The sequence below is a fragment of the Hyla sarda genome, chromosome 4, assembly GCF_029499605.1.
Source record: "Hyla sarda isolate aHylSar1 chromosome 4, aHylSar1.hap1, whole genome shotgun sequence".
In the NCBI taxonomy this organism is placed as follows: Eukaryota; Metazoa; Chordata; class Amphibia; order Anura; family Hylidae; genus Hyla; species Hyla sarda.
Genome location: NC_079192.1, coordinates 400,515,833 through 400,532,525, shown reverse-complemented (window position 1 = coordinate 400,532,525; position 16,693 = coordinate 400,515,833).

The following is a 16,693-nucleotide window of genomic DNA, read 5'->3' as shown; positions in this document are numbered from 1 at the left end:
CTGGAGAGGCTGGAGACTGAGTTGGTACTCTAGAGACTGGCGTATAGGCCAGAGCCAATAGTGACCTGACTGGGACCGGTGTGGAGACTAGTGTTGGTTGAACCGGCCCCGGGATTGATGAGACACAGAAGATCGCAGGTTGAGTTGGAGAAAACATGGGGAAATCCATGGATTGGAGGATTTCCTCACATGGGACATATTCTCTCACAGGTCTGACAGCTGGAGGAGATGGTGCTGAGAGCACTGACAGATCTTCTTTCAGATTCAACTTGATTCGGTTTCGGTGAACAACTTTTGCTCATACCCAGACTTTTGTACTTCGTATACATCAGAGTCCGGATAGGGTACGGCCGTCACCGTGTACAGTTCTGTCTCCCAGATAGAGTCTAACTTGTGGGTCCTTGGAAACTTCCGCAGCCACAATATAGTGCCCAATTGAAGTGGTTTGGCAGAGGCATGACGGTTATAGTCCTCTTGTCTCTGCTGGGCCTCGCCCATCTTCTAGCTTGGATTCTTCTCTGGTGGTCAGAGATGCACTCCAGGGAGGCTTGCGGAGAGTTGTTGAATGGAGCTTGAAGCCCAAATGTTCGGTCTTTAGGCAGCTGTCCATGGTGCCCCATCATTAAGTAGAAAGGGGTGTACCCCGTAGAACAGTGGACTGTGTTATTATAGAACTCCAATAGTTTGAGCGGCAGTCGGGGCCACTCTTCTTGTCTTGACACAGAAGCTGCTTGCAACATGTGGATAAGGGCTTGATTGATGCACTCACAGAGCCCGTTCCCCTGGGAGGTGATCAGCAGTATTCCGGAGTTTTCTTGCAGGCATGGAATTGACACAGCTCTTGCAAGAGTTGGGCCTCGAAGGCCATTCCATGGTCCATTAGGACAGACTCCGGAAACCCATGGGTTCACACCCAATTGGAGTAGAACATCTGGGCCGCTGTCTTGGCTGTAAGATCTTTGACGGGGACAACAACAACCCATTTAGAGTAGTGATCCACCAGGGCTTGATGGGACTTGTAGTAGGACTGGACAATTGAATGCAGACCACGCTGACTTGACAGATGACAGGGACTGACTTGACTTGACTCATAAAGCTGTGACTTTATCTTACTTGACTTGATGGTGGCTGCAGGACTGGACTTTGAGGCCTCCAACACTCTGGACACACACACTAGGCACGACTGACCTCAGCAAAGACTTATCTCCAAGAGAGAGAAGCTCCACCCAGGGATTATATGGGGGAGACTAGCAGGGAGCCCATAGGTCACTCTTGGGATCACCTGGTCACTGATACCTCCTGGGTAACAATCACATGACATATCACATGGTATAACTCTTAAAGCAACATTACATTTTATAACACTTTACATGGTAAAACATATTTACAATGGGGAAACAAGTGCAGGGGACACTGAAGGAGGCTGCCTGACAGGACAGCAGGAGCACGGGGTAACATCTCCCGTACTGGGCCACTACATGAGGATCATCGAAGGTCATTATAAACAAATACTATGACAGATCTGCTTTCCCATTTTAGGAAATGGTGTAATCATAGCTGAGCTCATGGATGAAATCTGCTTCACTGATGTGGAGATATTATTTCAGCATAAAATATCAACTGAGTAGTTATTTAAAGGGGTAATCCAGGAATAGAAAATCAGAGTAATTTTTTTCCAATAACAGCACCACACCTGTCCTCGGGTTGTGTGTGGTATTACAGCCTGGCTCTATTTATTTTAACACCTTAAGGCAGTGTTTTCCAAACAGTGTGTCTCCAGCTGTTGCAAAACTACAACTCCCAGCATACCTGGCTGCCTGGGCATGCTGGGAATTGTAGTTTGGCCGCAGCTGGAGACACTGGGCCACTCCGCTGGAAAAAATTTATTTATTTATTTATTTTATCAACTGGTGCCAAAAAGTTAAATAGATTTGTAAATTACTTCTATTTAAAAATCTTAATCCTTCCAGGACTTATCAGCTGCTGTATGCTCCACAGGAAGTTCTTTATTTTTTTAATTTAATTTCTGTCTGACCACAGTGCTCTCTGCTGACACCTCTGTCCGTGTCAGGAACTATCCAGAGCAGGAGAAAATCCCATAGCAAACCAATCCTGCTCCGGTCAGTTCCTAACATGGGCAGAGGTGTCAGCAGAGAGCACTGTGGTCAGACTGAAAAGAACCACACAATTTCCTCTGTAGTATACAGCAACTGATAAGTACTTTTTAAATAGAAGTAATTTACAAATCCAGCTATCCCCTACCCACCAGTTATATCATGAAAGGGATGATGCACCAAACTTGGTTCCCAACATGGTGCCCTATAAGTGAAAATTCTCCAATTGGTGCTCTGTTTCTCCTTGTCTATGAAGCCACTAAAGGAATCCATACACATTAGGAAATGTTGGTTTCGGTAGTATAAGTTGGCTAGGGGGCTTCCCACCTGATGCGGGAGAGAAGCATTGGGCACATTGGATTTTACCTGCTTAGTCATTTTATTTTTAGAGAGATAAGACATTACCAAAAGTCTGGCAGCAGTTCACCCCTCCTTTCTCCAATAAGACCACGTGAACGCTCGGCCGAGCTGAACATTTGTGTGTATTGAGGGATCGGGAGAGAAAGCAGTCGGCCGAATGAGCGTGTGTTAATACCTTTCGTGTAGAACATCGGCCTGAGAGAGTAGTAGATGGAGGTTAATGGACATTTCTCAGTATAGTTCCCAAATACCGTATTTACGTACATACGTATGGGACGATGGGCCATTTGCAATGGGAAAAAAAACACTATGAAAACTGCTTGACTGCACAAAACAATGATCATTGTTATATCCATGTATGGTGTGTATTGTTTGGTATCACCTCTGATGGTGGACAGAAGCAGCAGAATCAATAACCAAGGTGTTGCACAGACCTCCCTGCCTTCCAATCTAAACATTCCAGTATTAGTAAATGGCAATGAGCCTACATAACACATGGTGGGTCATCATAGGCCGCAAATAACATAATAAAAAGTACAATACAAATAGAGAAACACAGCCGCACATCCACCATTTGTATTTGATCTACTTGCTTCTCAGCATAATTTAAAAAACTAACAGGTTGTCAGTATACATTTTGATCAAAAAGTACAAGCCCACTTGCCACGTCAAGGCCACCTGGTCAGAGTGAGTCCCTAAACTAACACTGGCATAGCGCCGGGGGGCGACCACCGCCTCCTTGACACCATGCCCACAGGGATAACGGCCCAGTGGCCAGGCAGCCCCACTGCGACCCGACCAAGCCCCTGGCTCTGGGCCGCACCACCCCACAGACAAAGCATCAAGGAAACAATGGCCACCACAGACAACCACACCAGTGTGAAACCTACCATGTGCTCCCTGCCAGAGGGCTAGGAGAATGTAGGAAAGAATGGCCATGGCCAGCACTCCACTCCACCCATTCGGCCCAGGTATTTTTTAATTAGCAGGAGACTGCATAAGGGTTTCTTCCTTACATTCTCTCAGTCCTCTGGCAGGGAGCCCATGGTAGGGGTTCACACTTGTGTGGTGCTCTGTGGCAGCCATTATTTTTGTGATGCTTTGTCTGTGGGGTGGTGCGGCCCAGAGCCAGGGGCTTGGTCGGGCAGCAGTGGGGCTGCCTGGCCACTGGGTTGTTCCCCCTGTCGGCATGGTGTCTCAGAGGCAGTGGTCGCCACCCGGCGCTACGCCAGTGTTAGGTTAGGGACCCACTCTGACTAGGTGGCCTTGACGTGGCAAGTGGGCTGGTACTTTTTGATCAAAATGTATACTGACAACCTGTTAGTCTTTTAAATTATGCTGAGAAGCAAGTAGATCAAATACAAATGGTGGATGTGCGGCTGTGTTTCTCTATTTGTGTTGTACAATAATAATAAAAAAACCTGTTAAAAAAAAAAAACAGAATGTGCGTCTTTGCCTGTGCGTACAGGAATGATCTAACTCCTGACTAATCATCCATTCCCGCCTGGTTACTGGCACAGTTAGGCGAAACTGCTGATTGTACAAAGAGACCCTGAAAACGTATCCCCTTAATATTTTATGAGGTAGGATTATGAGATTGTTCACGGGTATTTGGATAGATGCAGTTTAGTGCTCTCCGTATAATTCCCCTTCACTTCTCTATGCGGCGAGATCATTGTTGGGAGACAATTCCACCTTTCAATCAATGTTCCAAGGCCACCTAATGTGAGTGGGTCCCTAAACTAACACTGGCGTAGCGCCGGGCGGCGACCACCGCCTTCTTGACACCATGCCCACAGGGATAACGGCCCAGTGGCCAGACAGCCCCACTGTGGCCTGACCAAGCCCCTAGCTTTGGGCCGCACCACCCCACAGACAAAGCATCACAGAAACAATGGCCGCCACAGAGAACCACACCAGTGTGAAACCTACCATGTGCTCCCTGCCAGAGGGTTGGGAGAATGTAAGAAAAAATGGCCATGGCCATCAATCCACTCCACCCATTTGGCCCAGGTATTTTTTTTAATTAGCAGAAGACTGCATAAGGGTTTCTTCCTTACATTCTCCCAGCCCTCTGGTAGGGAGAACATGATAGGTATTCACACTTGTGTGGTGCTCTGTGGCAGCCATTGTTTTTGTGATGCTTTGTCTTTGGGGTGGTGCCAGGGGCTTGGTCGGGCAGCAGTGGGGCTGCCAAGCCACTGGGTTGTTCCCCCTGTCGGCATGGTGTCTCGGAGGCAGTGATCGCCGCCTGGCACTACGCCAGTGTTAGGTTAGGGACCTACTCTAAATAGGTGGCCTTGACGTGGCAAGTGGGCTGGTACTTTTTGACCAAAATGTATACTGACAACCTGTTAGTTTTATAAATTATGCTGAGAAGCAAGTAGATCAAAATACAAATGGTGGATGTGCGGCTATGTTTCTCTATTTGTGTTGTACAATAATAATAAAAAGATCTGTTAAAAAAAGCAGAATGTGCGTCTTTGCCTGTGCGTACAGGAATGATCTAACCCCTGACTAATCATCCATTCCCGCCTGGTTACTGGCACAGTTAGGCGAAACTGCTGATTGTACAAAGAGACCCTGAAAACGTGTCCCCTTAATATTTTATGAGGTAGGATTATGAGATTGTTCATGGGTATTTGGATAGATGCAGTTTAGTGCTCTCCGTATAATTCCTCTTCACTTCTCTATGCGGCAAGATCATTGTTGGTAGACAATTCCACCTTTCAATCAATGTTCTTCCTCCGTTCTAATGAAGACGTGAAGCCGAGATTGCAGGGCGCACTTTTCCCCCTATAAACAGGCAGCTTCATGGGAATAATGCAAATATCCTGTTATTATGTTATTGGGTCCTGCGTTGACTTACAGGAAATAGAAATCTTCTGATACTTATCACTAAAATTAGAAAATGCACTAAACAATAACAAAATAGTAATAATAGCGCCAATAGAATAGCACCAGCATAATCTGCAGTGCTTTTACATCTTTATAACTCACGGTTTTAGTGGCTGCTGGTTCCTTAGGCTTTGGCCTAGTTGAGATGAATTGAGAAATGCTGATTGTGCTTGCTTTGTATCCGGGAGATAAGAGAGTGCAGGAACAAGAGAGTGAATTTAGAGACTGCAGCCCCTTATATACTGAGGAGGCTGGACAACAGCCCATTGGTTAGAAAAGCCTGTAGGTCCTGAACCCAGAGAACTCTGGGTACATTACATCACATCATCACATGACCCAGGAAGGTCCTGAACATTTGTACTACCTCTATATACAGACTGAACAATAAACAGGAACACATTTATACGAGGCGAACAAAGGGCAAGCCCTGCAGGAGAGCCCTGTGGAATGGAGGGACTCTAACTGAGGGGACTTAAGACAGGGACAGGACAAGGTCCTGTACCGGGACACCACAACTGCCGTGGGTGCACCCTCTATGACTGCCATGGGTGCATCCGCAGCATGACTCTTACCTAAAAGAAATAAATAAAAGTTTACTCTGTATATGTATTTACTCTATATCATGGAAAACATAACAAATGGAACTATTAACATAATGTCCCTGATTTACTAAGAGTGGGGGTTTTTTCTGCGTTTTACTAAGGTTTCTCTACATTTTGCACTTTTTCCTACATTTTGCTTTTTTTTTTTTTTACACATGCTCTAAACTTTCGGGTTTCCCTCAGCTCAAATCCACCACATTTTCTTTGGAAACCTTAGTAAATATGTTTTGATATGTCGGAGACCCTTTCCCTGGTGGAGACACCCCTTTTTGGGGGTTTTATGAATAAAATGGTGAGTTGGTTGGGTTTTTACTTTTTTTTGCCGCCAAATTCTGGCGCACAACCTGACAAAACATGTCAGGTTTACAATAGTAAATCAGGGCCAATGTATAGATATTTTAGTATTCCAAGGTTTTCCTGAGACATTGCGGCAAAAGTTGGATAAAATTTAAATAGGAAAAAACTAACAACAGTCAATCTGAGACATAGTTACTATGGAACTATTGTTAGGAGTTTATCTAGTGTAGGATCCGCAGGGGCGGAGCATAATACAGGAATAGGAATAGTAAGATAGGAAACAGAAATAGATTTTGCCAATGTTTTTTTAAGTTCTTTTCTCACACAATTGCCATACAAGTGACCACAGAACATGATTTTTACCCTAAAACAAGCTTTCTTCTTAGCCATCGGTCAACATTTTTTATGACAAAAAGAATTTATAGGAATTAACTCTAATAGGAATATTTCTCAATCTGAAAAGTGGCTACAGCCTACTGCACCAACAATATCTATCCTTATTCTTCTCTCCATGGTGTATTTTCCTGTCGGTTTGGAATTTCCCTTTAAATCTAGCATAGCTCCACCCCTGAAGATCTACCGAAGGAAACTTTGATCATTATATAGCCCTACTGTCATTGGATTTCAGTTCAACAGAACTGTGTGGGTGTCTGTGTGTCCCGGCCATAAAACTAAATGTTAAAATGCACAAGTATTGCATCCATGTGACGCCAATTTTATATTATTGGGAAAAAGGGGGTCTTTGTTGCAAAGCGTTAACCACTGGGCCTGCCTGAGAATGCAATTTGAACACACGAAAAGTGGACATACTGTACATTGACCGAACACTGTTTCTTGTTCTTGCACCGATGCAGGCAGCGTCTCTTCTGATGTCTCCGTAAATCACTGTTGTCAATGTGAACAGATGAGTAGATGTCTACCGCAGGCTATTTCTTCTATGGTCACCTCTTGGGAGATCTCAATACAGTTCTTGCTATCCATAAACGTATCCATCTTGTCTACAAGCAGAGTCTCATATTTGACTGATAGGTCACTATTTCAGGATTCACCAATGAATACATCATTCACCATAGGTAGGACAATTTACGTAATAAACGTTTAATATCGCCACCTCTTCTTGGACGTTGTACCTGATTGATTACTTGATACCGTAACTGAGAGATATTATGGCCCATTTTATCAAAATGGTGCGGGATGGGATACAATAAGTTTACACCTGATGGACGATTTATGTCTATTTATGCGGTCTCCTACACGCTGGGTGGTCTCCCCAACTTATAGGAGACCGCACGGACACTTAATGGTGTAAATCACATTCTTGGAATAACAGGTACTGAAGTGTTTGATGATCTCACCAGTGTGTGGATGTTGTATGCTGTGTCCCCTTTAATGCAAGCACGCAAATGTACCCTTAAAGGGGTTATCCAGGAAAAAACTTTTTTTATACATATATCAATTGGCTCCAGAAAGTTAAACAGATTTGTAAATTACTTCTATTAAAAAATCTTAATCCTTTCAGTATTTATGAGCTTCTGATATAAGGTTGTTCTTTTCTGTCTAAGTGCTCTCTGATGACACGTGTCTCGGGAACCGCCCAGTTTAGAAGAAAATCCCCATAGCAAACTTCTTCTAAACTGGGCGGTTCCCGAGACAATTGTTATCAGATAGCACTTAGACAGAAAAAACAACCTTAACTTCAGAAGCTCATAAGTACTGAAAGGATTAAGATTTTTTTAATAGAAGTTATTTACAAATCTGTTTAACTTTCTGGAGCCAGTTGATATATAAAAAAAAGCTTTTTCCTGGATAACCCCTTTAAGTTGGCTCTTAGGGTACGTTTACACGAGCGGATTTACAGCATATTTTACGCTGTTGATCCGCTGGTGAAGGCCCGCTCTATGCTGTCTTTACATGTGTCTGCTTGTAGCGGCAATACGCTGCAACGAGCAGACACCCTGCAGCGATGTGCGCGCGTACTGGCACATCGTGGCTACTCTCCCTGCACTGAGCTAGGCAGGGAGCTCCCGCAATGTGCGAGTATACTGCAACTCGCACATCGCAGTGTGTCTGCTCGTAGCGGGATATTGCCGCCACGAGCAGGCACATGTAAAGACAGCATAGAGTGGGCCTTCACCAGGACCCTTAAGGATCGTTTGTCTCCATTCTTTTTTTTCTGCGTCCCCACATCTGCCCAAACAAGTTTGTCCCTTAAATTGGGGGCCCTTTTATTAAAGATAAGTGGGGGGGTCCTGAACTCCGGAATGTTGGGGTAGGATCTGGTTAATATCTGCCAGTGGTCTCTAATCACTGCATCAATCTTTTGTGTAATGGGATGGAACTGTCTTATGAATGGTATCCTAGGTGGCTTAACCTGGGTTCTTTCACTATTCTGGGGGGTTCTAGCTGCTTCTCGTATCCTATCCGTATAGCCTCGCTGACGGAATTTAGCATCCAACTCACCAAGTTGCTATTCTCTGACCACCGGATCTGATACTATCCTTTGTATACGTTGTGACTGAGCACGTGGTATAGATTTTTTTTTATAGACATAGGATGTAAGCTGGTATAATGTAACAAGCTGTTCCGGTCAGTAGCCTTACAAAATAAACCCGTCTGTAGGCCTCCCGTCATCTTTTTGTACCATTGTATCAAAATAATTTCCTTGTTTTTGATCGAATACTAATGTGAATTTTAATTCCTCCCTTACATTATCCAGGTAGTCCATAAACTTTAAAAGGAGAGAATGTGGCCCCTCCCAAAAGCAAAAGACGTCGTCAATGAACCTTTTCCATGTTTTCACATTCCATTCCATAGCGAGCCCTGCAATACAAGTCGTAACCTCTGGACAGGTGTTGGGCTGTTTTCACAACTGTGGATTCTATAAAGGTAACGGCGTACCAACCGTGGAGGAAAACCATGGTATGGCTACGGTTTCTGTGGCAAAAAAATGGGCCTGGCATTGGATGTATAAAGTATTATACAGCTTTCAATGATTTTAGATAGTAATCGGCCAAATTAGTTATCTCCCCCCCCCACCCCCACCTATGTACATGCATGCTCAGCTAAGTTGAGCATGCTTCTACTGTGTACAGAGAGAAAGCCACTGTCAGACAGCTCTGGCTGCAGTTTATTCAACTCAAAAACAAAAGAATCACACAGGCCAGTTGCCTTCAAGCTGTAGTAAAAGTCCAACTCCAAGCACGGCTGGGCATGCTGGGAGGTGTAGTCTTGCAACAGCTGGAGGGCCACAATTTGGAGACGACTGAACTAGACCAGCCAGTCGGGGCAGTGGCGTTGCTAGGGTTGGTGTCACCCAGTGCGGTAGAAAATGGTGTCACCCCCATACCTACCCCCTCCCCCCAGTAAGTTTTTAGCCTGTTGTGACAGACACCACTGTTGTAGCGCATTGTGAGAAATTCCAGTATAATAATCAGATATACCAGTTGCTACAGAATGGGAAAGTGTTAAAGAAGTTTTCACCATTTAACCCCTTAAGGACCGTTTTTTTTTCCGTTTTTGCATTTTCGTTTTTTGCTCCTTGCCTTTAAAAAATCATAACTCTTTCAATTTTGCACCTAAAAATCCATATGATTGCTTATTTTTTGCGCCAGGAATTCTACTTTGTAATGACATCAGTCATTTTGCCCAATAATCTACGGTGAAACAAAAAAAATTATCATTGTGCGACAAAATTGAAAAAAAAACGCAGTTTTGTAACTTTTGGGGGCTTCCGTTTCTACGTAGTGCATTTTTCGGTAAAAATGACACCTTATCTTTATTCTGTAGGTCCATATGGGTAAAATGATCCCCTACTTATATAGGTTTGATTTTGTCGGACTTCTGGAAAAAATCATAACTACATGCAGGAAAATTAATACGTTTAAAATTGTCATTTCTGACCCCTATAACTTTTTATTTTTCCGTGTATGGGGCGATATGAGGGCTCATTTTTTGCGCCGTGATCTGAAGTTTTTAACGGTACCATTTTTGCATTGATAGGACTTATTGATCATTTTATTCATCTTTTTATTCATTTTTAAATGATATAAAAAGTGACCAAAAATGCACTATTTTGGACTTTGGAATTTTTTTGCGCGCACGCCATTGACCGAGCGGTTTAATTAATGATATATTTTTATAATTCGTACATTTCCGCACGCGGTGATACCATATATGTTTATTTTTATTTACGCTGTGTTTTTTTTTTATGGGGTGATTCAAACTTTTAATAGGGGAGGAGTTAAATGATATTAATTCACTTTTTTTTTTGTAGTGTTATAGCTCCCATAGGGACCTATAACACTGCACACACTGATCATTGTTATCCCATAGGGACCTATAACACTGCACACACTGATCATTGTTATCCCATAGGGACCTATAACACTGCACACACTGATCATTGTTATCCCATAGGGACCTATAACACTGCACACTCTGATCTTTATCATTGATCACTGGTTTCTCATAGGAAACCAGTGATCGACGATTCTGCCGCATGACTGCTCATGCCTGGATCTCAGGCACTGAGCAGTCATTCGGCGATCGGACAGCGAGGAGGCAGGTAGGGGCCCTCCCGCTGTCCTGTAAGCTGTTCGGGATGCCGGGATTTCGCCGCGGCTATCCCGAACAGCCCACTGAGTTAACGGCAGCTTTCACTTTCGGTTTTAGCCTGAGCGCGCGGCTAAAGGGTTAATAGCGTCGGCGCTGCACGCTATTAGCGGCGGATCCCGGCCTCACTATGACTCCGGGCCCGCCGTGATATGATGCGGGGTTACCGTGTAACCCCGCGTTATATCACGGGAGCAGGACCAAGGACGTACCGGTACGTCCTTGGTCCTTAAGGGGTTAAATATACAGCTCCCAGAATTACTTAAAGTGGTGCTCCACTGGAAAACATTTACTTTTATATCAACTGGTGCCAGAAAGTTAAACAGATTTTTAAATCACTTCTATTTAAAATCTTAATACTTACAGTACTTATAAGCTGGTGTATGCTTGACAGGAAGTTGTGTAGTTCTTTACAGTCTGACCACAGTGCTATTTGCTGACACCTCTGTCCATGTCAGGAACTGTCCAGAGCAGGATAGGTTTGCTATGGGGATTTGCTCCTACTATGGACAGTTCTTGACATGGACAGAGGTGTCAGCACAGAGCACTGTGGTCAGACAGAAAAGAAATTAAAAAAGAAAATAACTTCCTGTGAATCGCTTATACAGCAGCTAATAAGTACTGGAAGGATTAAGATTTTTAAATAGAAGTAATTTACAAATCTGCTTAACTTTGTAGCACCAGTTGATTAAAAAAATGGTTTCCAGTAGAGTACCCCTTTGAGCAGTGGTGAGGTTATGCTGGGAGTTGTAGTTTCACTGACCTAACTGTAGAACTGACAATTGACTACAGCTCTGATAGGACACAGAGAGGAGAATGTACAATGATATCAGTGACTACAGGTGATGTCTTCTCTATAGTCTTTCATTATCTAATTCAGATGGTACATACCGCCAGGACTTGTTCCAGCTAAAACTTCTCTCTGCAGAATGTGATGCCCAGACGTCTCCTCACTATGTCAGTGCATTCTCAGCCTCTATATGAAAACAAGTATTATTATAAACCTTCCATACACCATACCCACTGAATATAATACTACCACACACTGTACATTCTGAATATAATACCAACACATACTGTACACTCTGAATATAAATCTGCCACATACTGTACCCCTGAATATAATACCGCCACACACTGTACCCACTGAAGATAATACTAGCACATACTGTACCCTCTGAATATAATACTACCACCCACTGCACCCTCTGAATATAATACTACCACAAACTGCGCCCTCTGAATATAGTACTACCAGATACTGTACCCTCTGAATATAAATCTGCCACATACTGTACCCCTGAATATAATACCACCACCCACTGCACCCTCTGAATATAATACTTAGAGATGAGCGAACTACAGTAAATTCAACTCGTCACGAACTTCTTGGCTCGACAGTTGATGACTTTTCCTGCATAAATTAGTTCAGCTTTCAGGTGCTCCCGTGGGCTGGAAAAGGTGGATACAGTCCTAGGAGACTCTTTCCTAGGACTGTATCCACTTTTTCCAGCCCACGGGAGCACCTGAAGGCTGAACTAATTTACGCAGGATAAGTCATCAACTGCCGAGCCAAGAAGTTCGTGACGAATCGAATTTACTGTAAGTTCGCTCATCTCTAATAATACTACCACAAACTGCGCCCTCTGAATATAATACTACCACCCACTGCACCCTCTGAATATAATACTGCCACAAACTGCGCCCTCTGAATATAACGTTGCCATACAGTGCACCCTCTGAATACCACAACCGCAGTAACACCCCTCAACATCCGTTAGCTGATGCTATTACCACGGGAGGGGGGTATTGGTGGTGTTGCTAGTGGATGATGGGGGTGCTACTACTGGGGGGTGTTGCTGGAGGATGATGAGGGTGCTACTGGCCATCCCCCCTGGCAGTATCCCCCCATCATCCATCGGCAGGATCTGCTGATGGAGGTGCTGCTGCTGGGGGGGGGGGGGGGCAGTTGATGGTGGATGATGAGGGTGCTACTGCCAGGGGGGGGGGCATTAGGTAGGCAGCAGTTCCCCCACATTAGGTAGGTAGCAGTTTCCCTACATTAGGTAGCATCTTTTCCCCACATTAGGCAGCATAGATTCCCCACATTTGGTACCAGTTCCCCCACATTAGGTAGGTACCAGTTACCCCACATTAGGTAGCAATTTCCCCACATTAGGTAGTGCAGATTCCCCACATTAGGTAGCAATTTCCCCACATTAGGTAGCACAGATTCCCCACATTAGGTAGCAGTTTCCCCACATTAGGTAGCATAGATTCCCCACATTTGGTAGCACAGATTCCCCACATTTGGTAGCACAGATTCCCCACATTAGGTAGCATAGACTCCCCACATTAGGTAGCATAGACTCCGCACAATTGGTAGTAGATTCCCCACATTAGGCCGCAGGTTCCCCACAATGGGTCAAAGTCTCCCCACATTAGATCGCTGGTTCAAACCCCCCCCCCCCCCCCACACACACACAAAGAAACACATACAACACAGAGAGACACACACACACACAGTCAGAGAGACACACACACACACACACACACACACAGAGTCACACACTCAGAGTCAGACTGTCACACACACAGAGTCACACAGAGTCGCACAAACACACACACAGAGTCACACACACAAACATAGATAGATAGAGACAGACACACACACACACACTCACCCATCCAGCGCAGCGCTCCTTCTCACCGTGCGCCCTGCGAGCGACGTAACTGACGTCCTCCTGCGCGGCCATGCAGTGTGACGTCAGGCCGACGCAGACGTGGGAGCGGAGGCCGGGCACAATGCTGGTGAAAGCGAGGGGGGGGGGTGATGACGGACGGGCGCACAGTGCAGGTGAAAGAGGGGGGGTTTCTGACGGACGGGCGCACCGCACACACAGCGCAGGGCAGGGGGGTGCTGACGGATGGGAGGCCGGGCACAGATGGGGTGTCTGTGTAGCTGGGGGGAGGGGGGTGCTGCGGAGCATCTTGGTGTCACCCCATTAGGTTGGTGTCACCCGGTGCGGGCCGCAACCCCCGCACCCGGGTCGCAACGCCACTGAGTCGGGGCACTCTCATACACACTTGATAGTGGGTGGATCCCAATGAAATTGTCTGGTCAGCTGACTTTACCCTTATGTGTATGTCTGGTGTAAAAGTGGTGGTCCAGTTTAGAGAATTAGGGTATCCTGAATTAATAATAGGGGGGCTCAGTTCAGGATCCTCATTTCATGGCCGGAGTGAAGGGACGTTACAAAGATACGATTACGCAGATAGCACAGTGATGTGAATAAAACCCTTGTAATGCCTCATTTCACCTGTGGGAGCACTGCAGGGATACTAAACACTTGCTGCCAGGTTTATCCCACAGATTAACGCGACACTTTGTGATCACTTTCTTGCTGTGGGATCCTTTTATATATATATATATGTGTGTGTGTAGAGTATTATCCAAAGTGGAGAAGCCCTTTAACCTATATGTAGGTAGGGGCACACTTCTCTGCGTATTTTACTTTTAAATGTAATTCCACAGTTAGGCAACTTTGTACATAAATTAGGAACATAGTAAAATAAACAATTGCGTCATTTACACTCATTACGGTTTTCTCCATCACCTGAAGCTGCATCCCTGGCTGCAATAAAATAAAGGATTACATAAAAACCACTGGTGCCCTAAAGTCACAAACAAGCCGAGAGTTAACAGGAAGAATTTTTGGATTACTGTGACCGCAATGAAACAGATGAGCGACAATGACATAAAACTAGAAATCTCGTGTACGTGACAGGCGCTTTGTCATGAGGTCCTTCTGTAGTACAACACCACCATCTAGTGCCAGTCTTTTGGTATTACATCTCCAGCAGTATTCTGCTTGCCTTACCTTCTGTCATGGTGATATACTCTTTAACAGTGGTCTCCAAACTGTGGCCCTCCAGATTTTGCAAAACAACAACTCCCAGCATGTACTATACATGTATTTATGTATAGTATATGTTTATATACAAAACATGGGGGCACAGATCCGCCCAGGGGCCTGTAACTATATAATATATGTATAATATATATTTATATGCAAAATATGGGGGCACAGAGCTGGGGCCTATAAATATATAACATATTTTTAATATACAGTGACCTACGATGGCCCCGACTAGAGATGAGCGAACTTACAGTAAATTCGATTCGTCATGAACTTCTCGGCTCGGCAGTTGATGACTTATCCTGCATAAATTAGTTCAGCTTTCAGGTGCTCCGGTGGGCTGGAAAAGGTGGATACAGTCCTAGGAGACTCTTTCCTAGGACTGTATCCACCTTTTCCAGCCCACCGGAGCACCTGAAGGCTGAACTAATTTACGCAGAACAAGTCATCAACTGCCGAGCCGAGAAGTTCGTGACGAATCAAATTTACTGTAAGTTCGCTCATCTCTAGCCCCGACATACGATCATTTCCCCATACGATGACCTCTCAGAGGCCATCGCATGTTGAAGGCAGCATCAACATACGATGCTTTTGTATGTAGGGGACATCGCATAAACGGCTATCCGGCAGTGCAGACTGCTTCAGCTGCTGCCGGATAGCCATTTAAAGGATAACTCCGCTCTGGAAAATAAAAAAAATAAAATTTCTCATATTAAAGATATTGCTCTTACCTCTCCATGAAGCTTCATATTGCGAAAATCGTCCAGCCGTTCATTCAGAATCGCCGCCGAAAGTGCCTGTGACATCATCAATATGGCCGCCACGTCCCATCATTCCCTGCATTAGCTTCCTGTAAGAATTTCACCACCCTCCTGCTCTTGCTCACTTGAAAACCGCTGTAACATACACCCTCCCCGCTCCCCCGTCCTGTACAGCGTTCTGTACTCAAGGCACAAAGCTCCGGGAGATGTCTGAGAAGTTTGGAAGCAGCTTGCTTACAGAGCGCATGCGTCTGGGGAGAAACCTGATTGGCTCACTGCTCTTACACTGACGTAAGAGCAGTGATCCTTGTGCGGCTGCGCTGCGGCGCCACAGCCATTGGACAGGGGGTAATTTTCTTATCCTGGAGGTCTCCTTTAAGGTGCCCCGTGCCTCCCCTGTCCCCGACGTTCCGGACCGTCCTCTTCAGGATCCCCTGCATGGCCGTCGCTCCCCGTTGACGTCATCACGCTGCCGCTTACGCCGTCCCATCATCCAATAGGAACAGCACGCGCAGCGACGTGATGAAGGCGAAGAAGAGCGACGATCCCAGCAGAGACGGTCCGGAACAGCGGGGACACCCCGGGGACGCGGTGACAGCGATTGAGGGCGACATCCAGGGCAGCGGTGACAGTCCGGAGCGGCGGGGACAGGTGAGTATAACTTCCTATACTTTACATTGCACGGATCCCTCAACAAACGATGGTTCATTTGGAAGGAATTACCATCGTATGTTGAGGGACCACTGTATTATGCTGTTACACAGTTAATATTCTCATTATTGTAGATGGAATTCACAGTTTATTCTTTGATCCATTTCCTATGGATTTTTCTATGGTTATTTGCTGCCACCTTGTGGCCTTTTTGGTAATGCTCATGTTTCTCTCTCCTGAAAGCGATGACTCATTTCCCTTGTAGGTAACCACACCCCTGCTTAGTGCATCACTTCCTGTGTCATGGCTGCCTGCATCTGCCACATGTAACAGGGACTCATGTATTCTGCATGCTAAGCTAAGGAAAGCATCAACTTTTGACCGCATAATACTGAATTCCATTAATTCTGCTGTATTCCTGTTTGGTGTATAGAATAAACCAGCTTGTGGATGAAAACAGTATTGGCGAGTTCAGTTAT